This window comes from Ambystoma mexicanum, chromosome 7q (genome assembly GCF_040938575.1).
Source record: "Ambystoma mexicanum isolate Mex_15411 chromosome 7q, UKY_AmexF1_1, whole genome shotgun sequence".
Taxonomy (NCBI): Eukaryota; Metazoa; Chordata; class Amphibia; order Caudata; family Ambystomatidae; genus Ambystoma; species Ambystoma mexicanum.
The window spans coordinates 1,059,805,237-1,059,817,588 of NC_090941.1; the positions used below are offsets into that span (position 1 = coordinate 1,059,805,237).

The window sequence follows — 12,352 nt, forward strand, 5'->3', positions numbered from 1 at the left end:
TTTTGTTCAGAGGGGAGAGACTGCTGTTTCAAAATACAGGTTTTATTCATTTGAAACGATTGTAATCTCCCAGTTTGATATGTGCTGTTTATACCATGGTTGGTGGCCCACTACTATGGACACTGGGATACTTTCATTTAACTTATTTTGACCAAATATTGTGTGGACCTTTGTAACATGGAACCATTAAGTCTTCCACAGACCCTGGCAGTGATGGTTGACAGCTTATGCTGACCTGAAAGTGGTTTCCAGGACATATCCTTCATGGTGTGGTTGGAAAAGACCTCAACAATCTATTGTTTTAATTTTAACTACTTTGTACAATTCCCTTGAATTCCATTTATTGAATCTCCCATTATGTCTTTTATTTTGTCTAAGTGTATGCCTTAATCTATTTTCTTGTAGCCTTCATTGTTTTAATAAACTTGCCAACTGATTAAAAAAAAAACAACAAAGGGGTGAGAACGTCTAAGTTGAAAGATGCTAAAAGAAATGCCTATAAAATTCACTAAAAGTGCTAGTAGTAGAGGGTAGTTTGCTAGTTCCCATTAGAAAAACGGACCCTAGCAACGCTCGCCTCCACTTCATCACGTGGGCTGCTCCGTATCACGTGGGTTTCAACGTCCGCTTCATCACGTGGGTTTAAGCGTTCATTTCGTCATCTGTTCTGCAGGAGAGAGAAGGCAAGGGGTTGCGAGCGAGTCCTCCGCTGCAAAGCACATTTCCCATAGTTGATTGTTAACTTGGTTTCGTGTAAGTCTTAAAGTTATTTCTTGTTGATAGTTACTTTAATGCACAGCGGCAATATTGGGAAGGGGGGGTGTTTCTGTTTATTTTGCTGGTTTGAAATGTGCATCAGGGGTGAGGTTTACTTAAAGTGCAGGCGGATTCAGTTTTGTTTTTTTCGTTATTTCAGTGTTTTTTGAGGATATGTAATGTGCATCAAAGGGGTGAGGCGATATTGGGGAGGGGGTATTTCTGTATATTTTGGGGTTTGTAATGTGCATCGGTTGACAGGTGGATTCAGTTCGTTTTGGGCTTTTCTCATGCAGATGTGCACGGGGGAGATGTGTTTTATGGAGTGGGGATGGGCACAGTGCGTTCCTCCCTTCCCAATGGGACTTCCACTGCACCAGTGAACAGTACAGTCAACAGTTATCCTCCCCGGGGGAGGGGTTGGAGGATTTGGTATGTGCAGCAGATCATGTAGGGTGACCAAAGTTTCAAAACAAAAAACTGGAACGGCCAACAACATAAGAGGGACAACCCCAACCATATTTCCAGCACTTCTCCTTTCTATAAACTGTATATGATCTCATTTGTGAAGTTTTTGTCTGAATCGTAGCATGTTCATTCAAAAGGAGCGTTAGCTCTAATTGATATTCCATGGCTTGCTGTACAATAACTTCCAAGCCAGTCTCTGTGGCACAGTCAGTAAGTGTTCTGACTTATACCTGAGAGGTTGGGGGTTTGAGCCAAACCTCCAACTTCAAAATTCTGAAAGTGTTGTGACCAATAATTACGGTTTAATTACCGTAGCCCCCCCCCCCTCACCCCCCAAAACATGCAAACCCCGGATGGGGTTTCAAAAATGAAAAAACTCCTGGGACAGAGGGTGATTCCCCGGACTGTCCCGGGAAAACCCGGACGTCTGGTCACCCTAAGCAGATGGGGATATGTGTCTTGTGCAGACAGACGCATATGGGTACGAATTACCAGCATTTCAGTTCTTTATTTCTCCTGCATGGGGGGGCGAGTTGGCATTCCCCGGGGAGGGGGGATTTTTCATTCACCCCTTTGCAATGTGTGCAAGAGAAGGCTAAACGGAGGCCTTGTATTGCTTTCATTATCAATCACACCTTAGTCCCTATGAGACCCGATGGCATTGTGTAGTAGTTGCTCGTGCTTCCGCGAGCCTTTATCAAAGGTTCTAAAGATAGAATGTTGATGTGTTCCACGCTCGGGGTGGCGGTTGGGGTTTTGAAAGGAAGGAGATGGTGTTACGGTGTTCGGGCTTGAAGAATAAACATATCTTCAACTTACCTGATGTTCTACGTTATTACACTGGCGACGAGGATCTTCAAGCCTGACCCACGCGCCTTGCCAAGCCGTATACATCATCGGGTGCCTCAGCTGTTTTCCGGGCTGCGCTCCCGGACGTGGTCGAGCGCGGCCCCCGGCGTGATTGGCGTCAGCTGGGCCAGCGCTACCTTTGCCTTCAACTACCGGACGAGCCGCGCTCCCGGAGGAGGTCGAGCGCGGCACACGGCAGGGAGTGCCGCCGTGCATACGGCTGAGCGGCCGCTGTCCCTACGCAGAGGATCCTGCCGAGCCGCGCTCCCGGAAGAGGTCGAGTGCGGCTTGAGGGAGGGTGCGGCTTACGCCGTGCAGTGAAAAGGGAGTGAAGACTAGTGCAGGTGAGAGGTGGACCCTGGGAGGGGGGACAGCCCTGCGCTCTTCATAGCCAGGAAGGCGCTGAGAGTCCACGGAAGTCGCGCTGTTCGGCTCCGCCCACTACATGAGGAAGGGAGCCGGAGGCTTCCTATTCATTGGTGGGTGTGTCTGCACTGATTGAACTGCAAGGAGAGGAAGATTAACTCCTTGTGTGCGGCCGTTAAAGGAACTGCAAATTTCTGTTGACCACAATCGTCAAAGAGGAGGGAAGTGACTAGAACCTGCCTGTTTGACCATATTGTGTAACCCATTCTACATATTTTCTGCCAAAAGGATTTGGTGTGGAGTAATTCATCTTACTAGTCTGCCGTGTAGGACAAGGTGTACGTTATCGCACATTATTATTCAAGGAAGTGCGCAGAGATTTTCACCTGTTTCATTCCATTGACCTCAGTCAGTGGCTATGTCGGTTCCAGTGACCATGCAGCACAGCAATGCTTGCCCTCCCCCAGCCTTCCTCCCCAATCCGGGTGAGCCCCCCATTGCATGGGAGCTTTGGGTGGACACTTTCAAGGTATACCTGATAGCGTCAGGTGGTTCCAGAATGTCTGATGATGACAAGGAAGCGACTCTACTCAATTGCCTTGGTACGGAGGGTTTGAGGGTGTTCAGGCACCTTCCTGGCCAGGATGTTTTGGCTGTGTCTTCAGGCGAAGGAGATGGAGAAGGGGGGGGGCAGTGATTTTGGCATTTGAGACTGCTCTTAAGAAGCTTGAGACACGCTTTGGCAAAAGAGCTAACATTGTGCTTGAGAGGTATCATTTCTTCTCAAGGGCACAAGGTCCTGGCGAGAACATTGATTCGTATGTGACGGCACTGCGCACTCTCATTTCTACGTGTAAGTTCACGGGCATGGCAGAAGAATACATTCGTGACCAGATCATGATGAGGACTAGTGACTCAAAAGTTAGGGAGAGATTATGGACAGAGAAGGATCCTCCGTTGGAGAAAGTGATAGAAATAGCTCGCGCCCTGGAGGAGTCAAGGAAGAGCGTCAAGGAAGTGACGGAAAAGGCGGAAATTGTACACATGGTTCAGCCACGCAAGAATGAAGAGAATCGGGCCAGGGACAAGGATCAAAGAGTGACGCCGAATAGCAGAGATTTCTGCAAGAAATGTGGTTGGAGGGGTCATGTTGCTGGAGCTAGGGAGTGTCCTGCTTCTGCCGTTGTGTGCAGAAAATGCAAGGGAAGAGGACATTTTGCCCGGATGTGTAAGGCTATTCCACAGAAGGAAGTAGTGCGGATGGTGGACCCTGGAGAAGATGATAGTAATGTAACGGTTGTAGGATATGTTGGTCCCTCTGTTGTGGCAGATGTGCTTCCAAAAGAAGGTGCGCTGTTGAGTGTGGGACCGTCGAGAAAAAGTGCGTGGGCCACCCTTAATGTGAATGGAGTTCCCCTCAGTGTGTTGGTTGACACGGGTTCTCCTTACACTATGATTTCCCCTGAGATGTACGAATCTAAGTTCCATAAGGAGGTGTCAAGTTTGAATCCGTCTGATATTAATCCTTGTGCGTATGGCCGTGTTCCGATTAAAGTATTGGGATATGAGTGGGTTGATATTGAGTTTCATGGCCGGAAAACCAGAGGAAAGCTGTATATAGCTTGTAAGGGTGATCCAGTTATTGGGTGGGATGAGCAGGCTGCCCTGGAGATGGAGGTTCACCCTGGCAAAGCTGTCCCTGTTTTGTGTGTGAGCAAGGGAAGAGAAGGTGGTTTGAGTGAAGGGAGCGCGTTGACGGCCGATACTCTCCAAGAGAGGTTTCCGTCAGTTTTCTCCTCTGTCCTGGGCAAGTTGCGGGGTTTCTCACACAAGATCGTGCTCAAGAGGAGTGCTGTTCCTGTTGTGCACAGAGTTAGGCGTGTACCCCTCATGGCACGTGAAAGTCTCCAGACAGAACTTAAAAAGCTGATGGAAGCTGGGGTAATAGAGGAATCTTCAGAGTGGTTAGCCCCGGTTGTATTGGCACGTAAATCCGATGGTGGTATGAGGATGTGCGTTGATCTAAGAGATTTAAATTCAAGCATCTGGATAGACAGGCATCCCTTACCGAATATACACGAAATGCTTTCGCTTGTAGGAGGGGCATCTTGTTTCTCCACCTTAGATTTGTCCTCTGCCTATCACCAGGTGGATTTACACACCGAATCAAGACCTCTTATTTCGTTCATTACGCCATTTGGAGCTTTTCGTTTCCGGCGTATGCCATTTGGTTTGGCGTCTGCATCCGCTGTTTTCCAGCGAGTGATGCAAAAGTTGTTTTGTGGAGTGGAAGGTGTGGAGTATTTCCAGGACGATTCTTGGTGTGGGGCAGGTCACGTGAGGAACATAATGAGAGGATTCTACGAGTTTTGGGCATTTTGGAGAAGAGTGGTCTGACGGTCAAAATGAGTAAGTGTAAGATAGGGGTGGAGAGTGTGACTTATTTAGGAGACACACTGGATGCCAAGGGGATACATCCCAAGGCTGAATTGGTGAAGGCGTTATGTGAAGTATCTCCACCCACCAGTAAAGACCAATTACGGTCGTTTTTGGGATTGGCTGAATATTATAGCAGGTTTATTCCCACGTACTCCAACAAGACAGTGGCCATGAGAGCGTTGCTCAAAAAGGGCGTACGTTTTGAGTGGTCAGAGTCGTGCCAACTTGAATTTGAAGGCTCAGGTGGACCAGGCTCCATCGTTAGCTTCCTTTTCTCCATCTAGGAAGACGGTTTTGACAGTGGATGCTAGTGAGTATGGGGTAGGGGCGGTTCTTGAACAGTGTTTTGATGGATCGTACCGCCCCATTGCTTTTGCGTCTAGGGTTCTAAGTGAGGCAGAACGTAGATATGCTGTCATAGAGAGGGAGGCCTTGGCTGCTATCTGGGCATCCAAACATTTTAGAATATTCTTGTGGGGAGTAGAATACACTATACGCACCGATCATAAACCCCTAGTGTATGTATTGACATCTAAGGGTTTGTTCCAGGCATCCTCTAGAGTGATGCGCTGAATGGCAGACATGAGTGAGTATAATTTCAAGGTGGAGAATTTACCTGGCACTAAAAATATGGTTGCAGATGGTCTCTCTCGTTTTCCCCGCCATGATGTAAGTGTGGAAAACTCAACACAGGCTGTGACGAGTGATGAATACGTGTTGGTGGCCAAGGTGTTTCCGGCTGTCAATGAGCAGGAATGGGGTAGAGAGTGTGCAATGGACCCCATGTTGAACAACATCAAGGCTGCTCTGACTACCGGTGCTGGCATGGATGAATTGGACAAATCGTTCGGACAAGTATGGTCTGAGCTGTCTGTGGGTCCGTGGGGCATTGCCAGGGGTACCAGGTTAATACCACCTGAATCTCTTAAAGCCAAGTTGGTGGAGTTGGCTCATGAAGGGCACATCGGTAGATCTATGACGAAAAGAAGGCTAAGAGAGGGGTATTGGTGGCCCAAGATGGATGAGGAGGTTGAGAAAGTAGTTAAGGATTGTGTGGCTTGTTCTGTCAGTGATAAGAGTAGAACAACGTCTCCCCAACCCATACAGCCTGTGGAAGTGCCGCAAGACGTGTGGTCAAAGGTGGCCGTAGACATTATGGGTCCCATGGACACTTTGGGTGGAGGTTTCAGATATTTTGTAGTGTTAGTTGATTATACATCTAGGTGGGTGGAGGCCACGGCTTTGTCCTCGATCACCACTGAAAAAGTGATTGACTTCTTGTCAGCAGTGTTTGACAGGGAGGGGGTTCCTGCTGGAGTAGTCACCGATAATGGTCCCCAATTTGTGTCAGTCGCCATGCAAGAGTTTTTCTCCAAACTAGGAATTCGTCACCATAGGGTGGCTTTGTACAATCCAGAGGCCAATGGATTAGTTGAGCGGATGAACCGGTTTGTGAAAGGGGCGGTGCAGTTGGCCCTGGCAAATGGTTTGCCGTGGTGCAGTGTAGTGACTGAGGCCCTAAAGGCTTGTAGGGTTACCCCTTCATCATTTACTGGTGTGTCTCCATTTGAATTAATGAGGGGTAGAAAACCAGGATCTAAACTCCGGGTGGCCGCTCTTGGGGGTGGTGTACAAAGTTGCATCAACATGCAGGAAGTTCTTGACAAGGTGCGCATTAAACAGTCCCGTTTTTGGGAATCTCAGCTTGCCAAAAAGAAACCCTTGCGTGTGCAAGTAGGTGATCTTGTAGTTGTGAAAAATCCAAGATTTGTAGCAAAGGGTTTTTCCAAATTTATGAAGCCTTGTGTTGTGACCAAAGTAGGTCATGGATATGTTAAACTGCAAGATGGTACCAGATGGAGTTTGAGGAGGGTGGTCCTTGTTAAGGGAAAGCTGGCGGATACTAAGGACCAGTGTTGTGAGGGAGGCGGTGCTACAGTTAGAATTGGTCCAGAGTGTGCGTCTGAGAGTGAGGTTCCGCTACAGAGTGATAGGGCTGTAACTGTTCACGGGCAGGCTACTCGGGTGGGGCATGGAAGTATGGAGGTGCCTGCCTTGGGAAGTGATGATACTGCGTCATTAGATGGAGCACCTTGTGCAAAAGGGGTGGATGAATCTTCTGAGTGTGATTCTGATAAAAGTGCTCTTGGCCCGACTGGTGGTTTGGAAACAAGGGTTGCAGAGGAGTCTTCAGTGTTTGTGTCAGATTATTCGGTCTTGGTTCCACACGGAAGGGGAATAGGTGAGGACTCTGTCTTAGCGGAAGCCTCCAACAGGGTGAATGATCGGCCGACCAGAATAAAGAAGATTCCAGCAAAGTATAAGGATTTTGTTTTAGAATTTGCAGATGATTAATTTTGGACTGTAGATAATTAGCAATATATATATGTCTCTTACTGCATATTACTGTTTCTTCCTTACTTCCCAATTTCCTTATTTTATGTTCATATTAATGAATCGTCATTTGTGAGGTTTACAGGGGGAGATGTGTAGTAGTTGCTCGTGCTTCCGCGAGCCTTTATCAAAGGTTCTAAAGATAGAATGTTGATGTGTTCCACGCTCGGGGTGGCGGTTGGGGTTTTGAAAGGAAGGAGCTGGAAGGAGATGGTGTTACGGTGTTCGGGCTTGAAGAATAAACATATCTTCAACTTACCTGATGTTCTACGTTATTACACATTGTGTTGGTTTTAAAGTTTGCTGATGGTTTCTGAAATGCTTTTAAGGCGTAACGACTTGTTTGTTACGTCGTCGTGACGTGTTCAGGTGGGACGTGTATGTGCTTAAGGAAGAGGATTACGGAGGAAGGAGTGGTCCACCCCGTGCACGGGCAGGCATTTATTTTTTATTGCGCATTTATAATGCGCTTATTCATCTCGGCAAAGCGCCTGGTATATTTGATTTTTTTATTTACAATGAGCTCATACACGGGTGTTTCACAGCGCGGCAAAGGGGGCAGGGGGGACAAAACGCCGTTGGATTTGTTTTTTTCTATTTTGATTTTAGTTGCAACAACGGCAGATCTTTGTGTCTTCTTGGCTAGTGTCCTCATCCCCGGCTCCACCCACCCCCAAACAGAAGTGGTTTATGGCCGTACCCTGTTCTGTAATATTTGGTACCCCATACCGATCTGGTATCCACTGGCTTCGGCTGTCTTTGTGGATCGCAGAGCAAAGTAGGAGAGTTCGGCTTCGGCTGTCTTAGTGGATCGCAGAGCAAAGTAGGAGAGTTCCGAGCCTCGGTATGGGGTAACGCCCACGTTCCCTATTGTCCAGTCAGTGGAGTATCCAACATTGCAAGAGGGGCTGGGGGGACAGCCACGGTGAAACTCCTGCTACTTTCCCCTCAAATGCAGTGCACGCAATTCCAGGTTGTCGCATTCCCGCCCACCCCGCCCCAATCTATTTTTTAGGTAACATTACAAGTGGCATCTCACATTGTATCACAACAACAAAAAACGGCAGAATCATTACAGATGCAGGGAACTCGTCTATTAGAGCTCTGTCCAGGTGCTCTGGGGCAAAATACATGCAAACCTCCTAATTTGCATATGGATTGCACCAACAGACATTACTTCACAGAAAGCACATTGCAAGGAGCATCATCAGTCTTTGATACTTGGAGGCACCATGCAAGTGACTTTAGAATAAGTTGTCATAAGTAAGCCAAGTGGAAAATAAATTGCTCAGTTATATATGGAGCAAGGCAGGTTTATTTATTTTTAAATAACAGCATCAAAGATTAACACATAAGCTTTGAAGTGAATCACTTGCAGAGCTGCAGATAAAACAGCCTGATTTCATGTTCTGCCCAGGAACACACACTTTGGTTAAATAGTGAACTGGGATGTGGACAATTTAAGCAACTGAGCATATCTTCAGTTTTAGTTCATATAGATATTTATTAAGGTTTCCCTTTGCATTTCATGTGCTTAAATAATACTTTATTTATATCAATGCCGTGGAAGCAAAGCACATTACATAACAAACTTCCCTTTCATTATTAACTTTACACTATACATCATTATAGAAATATGTTGATCAATAGGAGGATGGATTTGGTTTTATTCTCCCCATCCTGCATGCAAAGTCACAATAGCATCATGCAGATTGATGTCAGCCTAACAAATCCCCCTTGGCTAAAGCCATAGTCATTATTTCTTAAGGCCTGCAACATTTTGCAACCTTCTCACACCTGATCACTCCCTGCCATGCACATTTCTAAAGGGACAAAAGTCCCTGCTAATGGTACCCCTCCCTCTCAGCAGTGCCTAATGGCTCACATTGAAATGCTCTGTTGACACAGCAAATTGCAAGCCCCTCTGCTGCTGTCTTGAGCTCCTGGGGACATTGTCCTGCCAGAGGTTTTGGAAAGGGTAAGGTGTCCTGCTGCCAGGAAAATTACTGTGCTGAGCAGGAATTACTGGGCACACATTGTCCTGCCAGCGGGACACCTTGCTCGTTGGGCACCCTCATTGAGGTGCCGAACGGGAGGGGTGGCCCACTGACGAAAGTCCAGGTCAGGCTCTAAAAAGAGCCTGTGGGGTGGCATCGTGCCCCCCCCCCCCCTCTGGCTGGGTGTGCCACTGTTACTTAATCAGCTGAACTGCATTGAGTTAAATTAAACTTGGTTGATTATATGGTTATTTGTAGCTTAAAAAATCACAGCTGCCAACAGTGATGGAAATGGGTACACAAACTACGCTTGGAAATTGAAAAAATACTCCTGAATACTACCTCCTTAGGGAAATTGACCCGATAGATGGGTTCACTGTAGAGGGTGTGGTGTAGTGGTGCAGTCATCATGGCAGGCACGTAAAACGCATACAAATAATATTTCATTTTACAGGGTTGACATGAAACGCAGATGAATCGCACAATAAATGAGACTGACAATATATATATATATATATTACACATTTCATAGCATTCAGAGTATTTGCGGTGTTTCCCTTTTGTATTGCCCCTCTAAGGATGTGTCGTGACAGCCTCATACCTGATTGGAAGAAGGAGCCTCTGCACGCACGTGCAATACCACGGTGGTAGGCTAAATGTAATGGCACTCTCTCTCTGTGTCTCATTGTGTAGGGCCTGCAGGCCTACCCCTTGTGATCACAGGCCTGCGGCCCTGCTAGTCTGGGTGCTCCAGACCAGCATGTGTAACAGGGTGCCTCCAGGCCACTGGCCCTCTGTGTGATCGCAGAGCAGCTGCTTGTCCGGGAGCCCACGATAGCTGCGGTCTTGTCGTGTGACCATGACGATCAGGATGATCCCTGCCACATTAATTGTGTGTTGGTGCCCCGAGCACCCGTTGGGCTGGCCCGGAGTCACAGTGCACAGAAATTATGTATTCCCCTCCCCGATGCAAGGGATAGTTCAAGCAGTGCGTTGTTAAATGTTACCCCTCAACATCAAGCGGATACCAAATATTACAACCCTATATTAGCCATTATATTTGGTATCCCCTTCAAAAAAAGGATGAGATTGTTTCCAGAAGTCATTGCCTCCATTTGGCAGTGCTTCCATCTCCTGTTGTGGGTGCTCAGGTGGTGCTCTCTCTGGTCGTGGGCGACTCCTGTCGGTTTTGCCTCCAGTCACCCTCTAGGTTTCTTTCCGCCCAGCTCCTCTGGGATCCGTGAAATGCACTGTCGTACCATTGTGGTATATTTTCAGTTGTGCTGGGAACAGAAGTCCGTATTTTATGTTAAGAGCTTGAAGGCGTTTCTTGAGTGGGTCGAAGGACTGCCTCGCTTTCTGAACCTCCACCTCTTTGATCCGGCTCAACACTTCTGTCCAATATGTGCGCACTTTGTGACATGTCCACCACATATGCCAATAATTGGCTTTTTCCCTGCATCCGTGCCAGCAATGGGGAATCACAGCTGGAAACATCTTGGAGAGTACTACCGGGTCATATTTCCACCTGTGAAGTAGTTTTATGGCATGCATCTTATATTGACACGAGAGGTCTTAAATGCCCTACTACAGAGTCGCAACCATAAACCGTCCCCAATTTCACAGCCCAAGTCCCTCTCCCATCTCGTTCTTAGACCCCTGATTGCTCCTTCACGGGGGACAAAAGCGCCCTATACAGGAGGGGAAAAAGTTCCCTATACAGGAGGGAGATGAGACCTTTCATATCTACATGCATGTCCAAGACCTTCTCTACTGGGGTGGGTGGCCTCTGTATATGCTGCTTTCATTTCCTTGCCATGAATACCCCCTTCAATCTTAGATAGAGGAGTGGGGACAGCCTCCAAATGCTTCCTCCAGTTCCTGGATGCTTATGAATGTATTTTCTTTCACCAACTGACTCGCCCTGCTTCAAACCAGGACTGATAATGTTCGTGGCCAGGGATCGCGTCCCTCACCGGTGGGGACCAAATGTGCCCACATTCATCTTGAATCCTGAAAAATGTTCCTCTATCACCCGCAAGGCGGCTGGGACAGATTGGGCTGGCTGCCTCACGTGGAGCATTATATCATCTGCATAGAGACCGAGTTTAAAGGTTCTGTCTCCCACATCTATACCCATCACATCAGGGAACCCCCTCAGATATTCCGCCAAAATGTCCATGGTCCTTGCAAACAATAGGGACGAGAGGGGGCAGCCCTGTCGGGTCCCTCGCTGAAGATTAAATCTACGTGATAGCCGCCCATTTACCGTAACTCTGGCTGACGGGTCTGCGTACAAAGCCTTGATCGCTCGTTGGACAACCCTCACCGAAACCAAATTTCTCTAGTTGTACCCCATGTAGAAACCCTCAGTTGACTCGGCATCTATGGGCACCAAGACTGGGTTGCCCCCTCTTGGTGAAGCCTCCCTCACTCATGAGATGGAGAGTCTTCCTGAGGGTGTCTGCTCCCGGCCTCCCCTGTATGAAGCCCATCTGATCAGAATGGATGAGCCTTTGAAGGAGGCCCTCTAGTCTTGTTGCAATTATTCTGGTGAACATCTTTGCATCCACGTTCAGGGGGGAGATTGGTCTATAGGATCGGCAGTCGGCAGGGTCTTTTCCTTCTTTGGGGATGACCGTGATTAATGCTTTCCCAAACGACGGAGGGGCCCTCCCTGTGGACATAATATTCGTGAACAGATCTGCCAGGAATCCCGCCTGTTGGCCTGCAAATGCTGTATGGAAGCCTGCTGTGAACCCGGGGCCTTCCCCAGCTACAAACCTGATATTGCCCGGAGGACTTCCTTATCTGTTATTGGGGGAGACTTCTCCATGTCTGAGGGTCACTCCCTGCAATAGGATTCTAATGTTTCCCCTCCTATAACTCCTTCCTTCTCGTACAATATCTCATAGAAACTGGCGAATTCTCCCGCTATCGCCTCTGGGTCCGATCTTTCCCATTCTTGATCTTTGCCACCCATCTATCTGGCCGCTGGGCACAGAGCTTCGCCGCCAGCCTGGCACCCGCCTTATCCCCTTTTACGTAATATTTCTGTCTCGGGTGTTGGAGGCCTGCTACAA

At 47.8% G+C, this 12,352-nt stretch overlaps 1 protein-coding gene across 5 annotated transcripts in view; it reads left to right on the top strand.

Moving 5' to 3' along the window:
• Positions 1 to 650: 650 nt before the first annotated feature.
• LOC138528612 (uncharacterized) overlaps positions 651 to 12,352 on the top strand; it is a 1,266,637-nt gene continuing 1,254,935 nt past the window's right edge. For all 5 annotated transcript variants that reach the window (XM_069640406.1, XM_069640404.1, XM_069640408.1 and 2 more), the window contains exon 1: positions 651 to 753. The gene's annotated coding sequence lies outside the window, so the exon portion shown is untranslated. The remainder of the gene's footprint in view (positions 754 to 12,352) is intronic.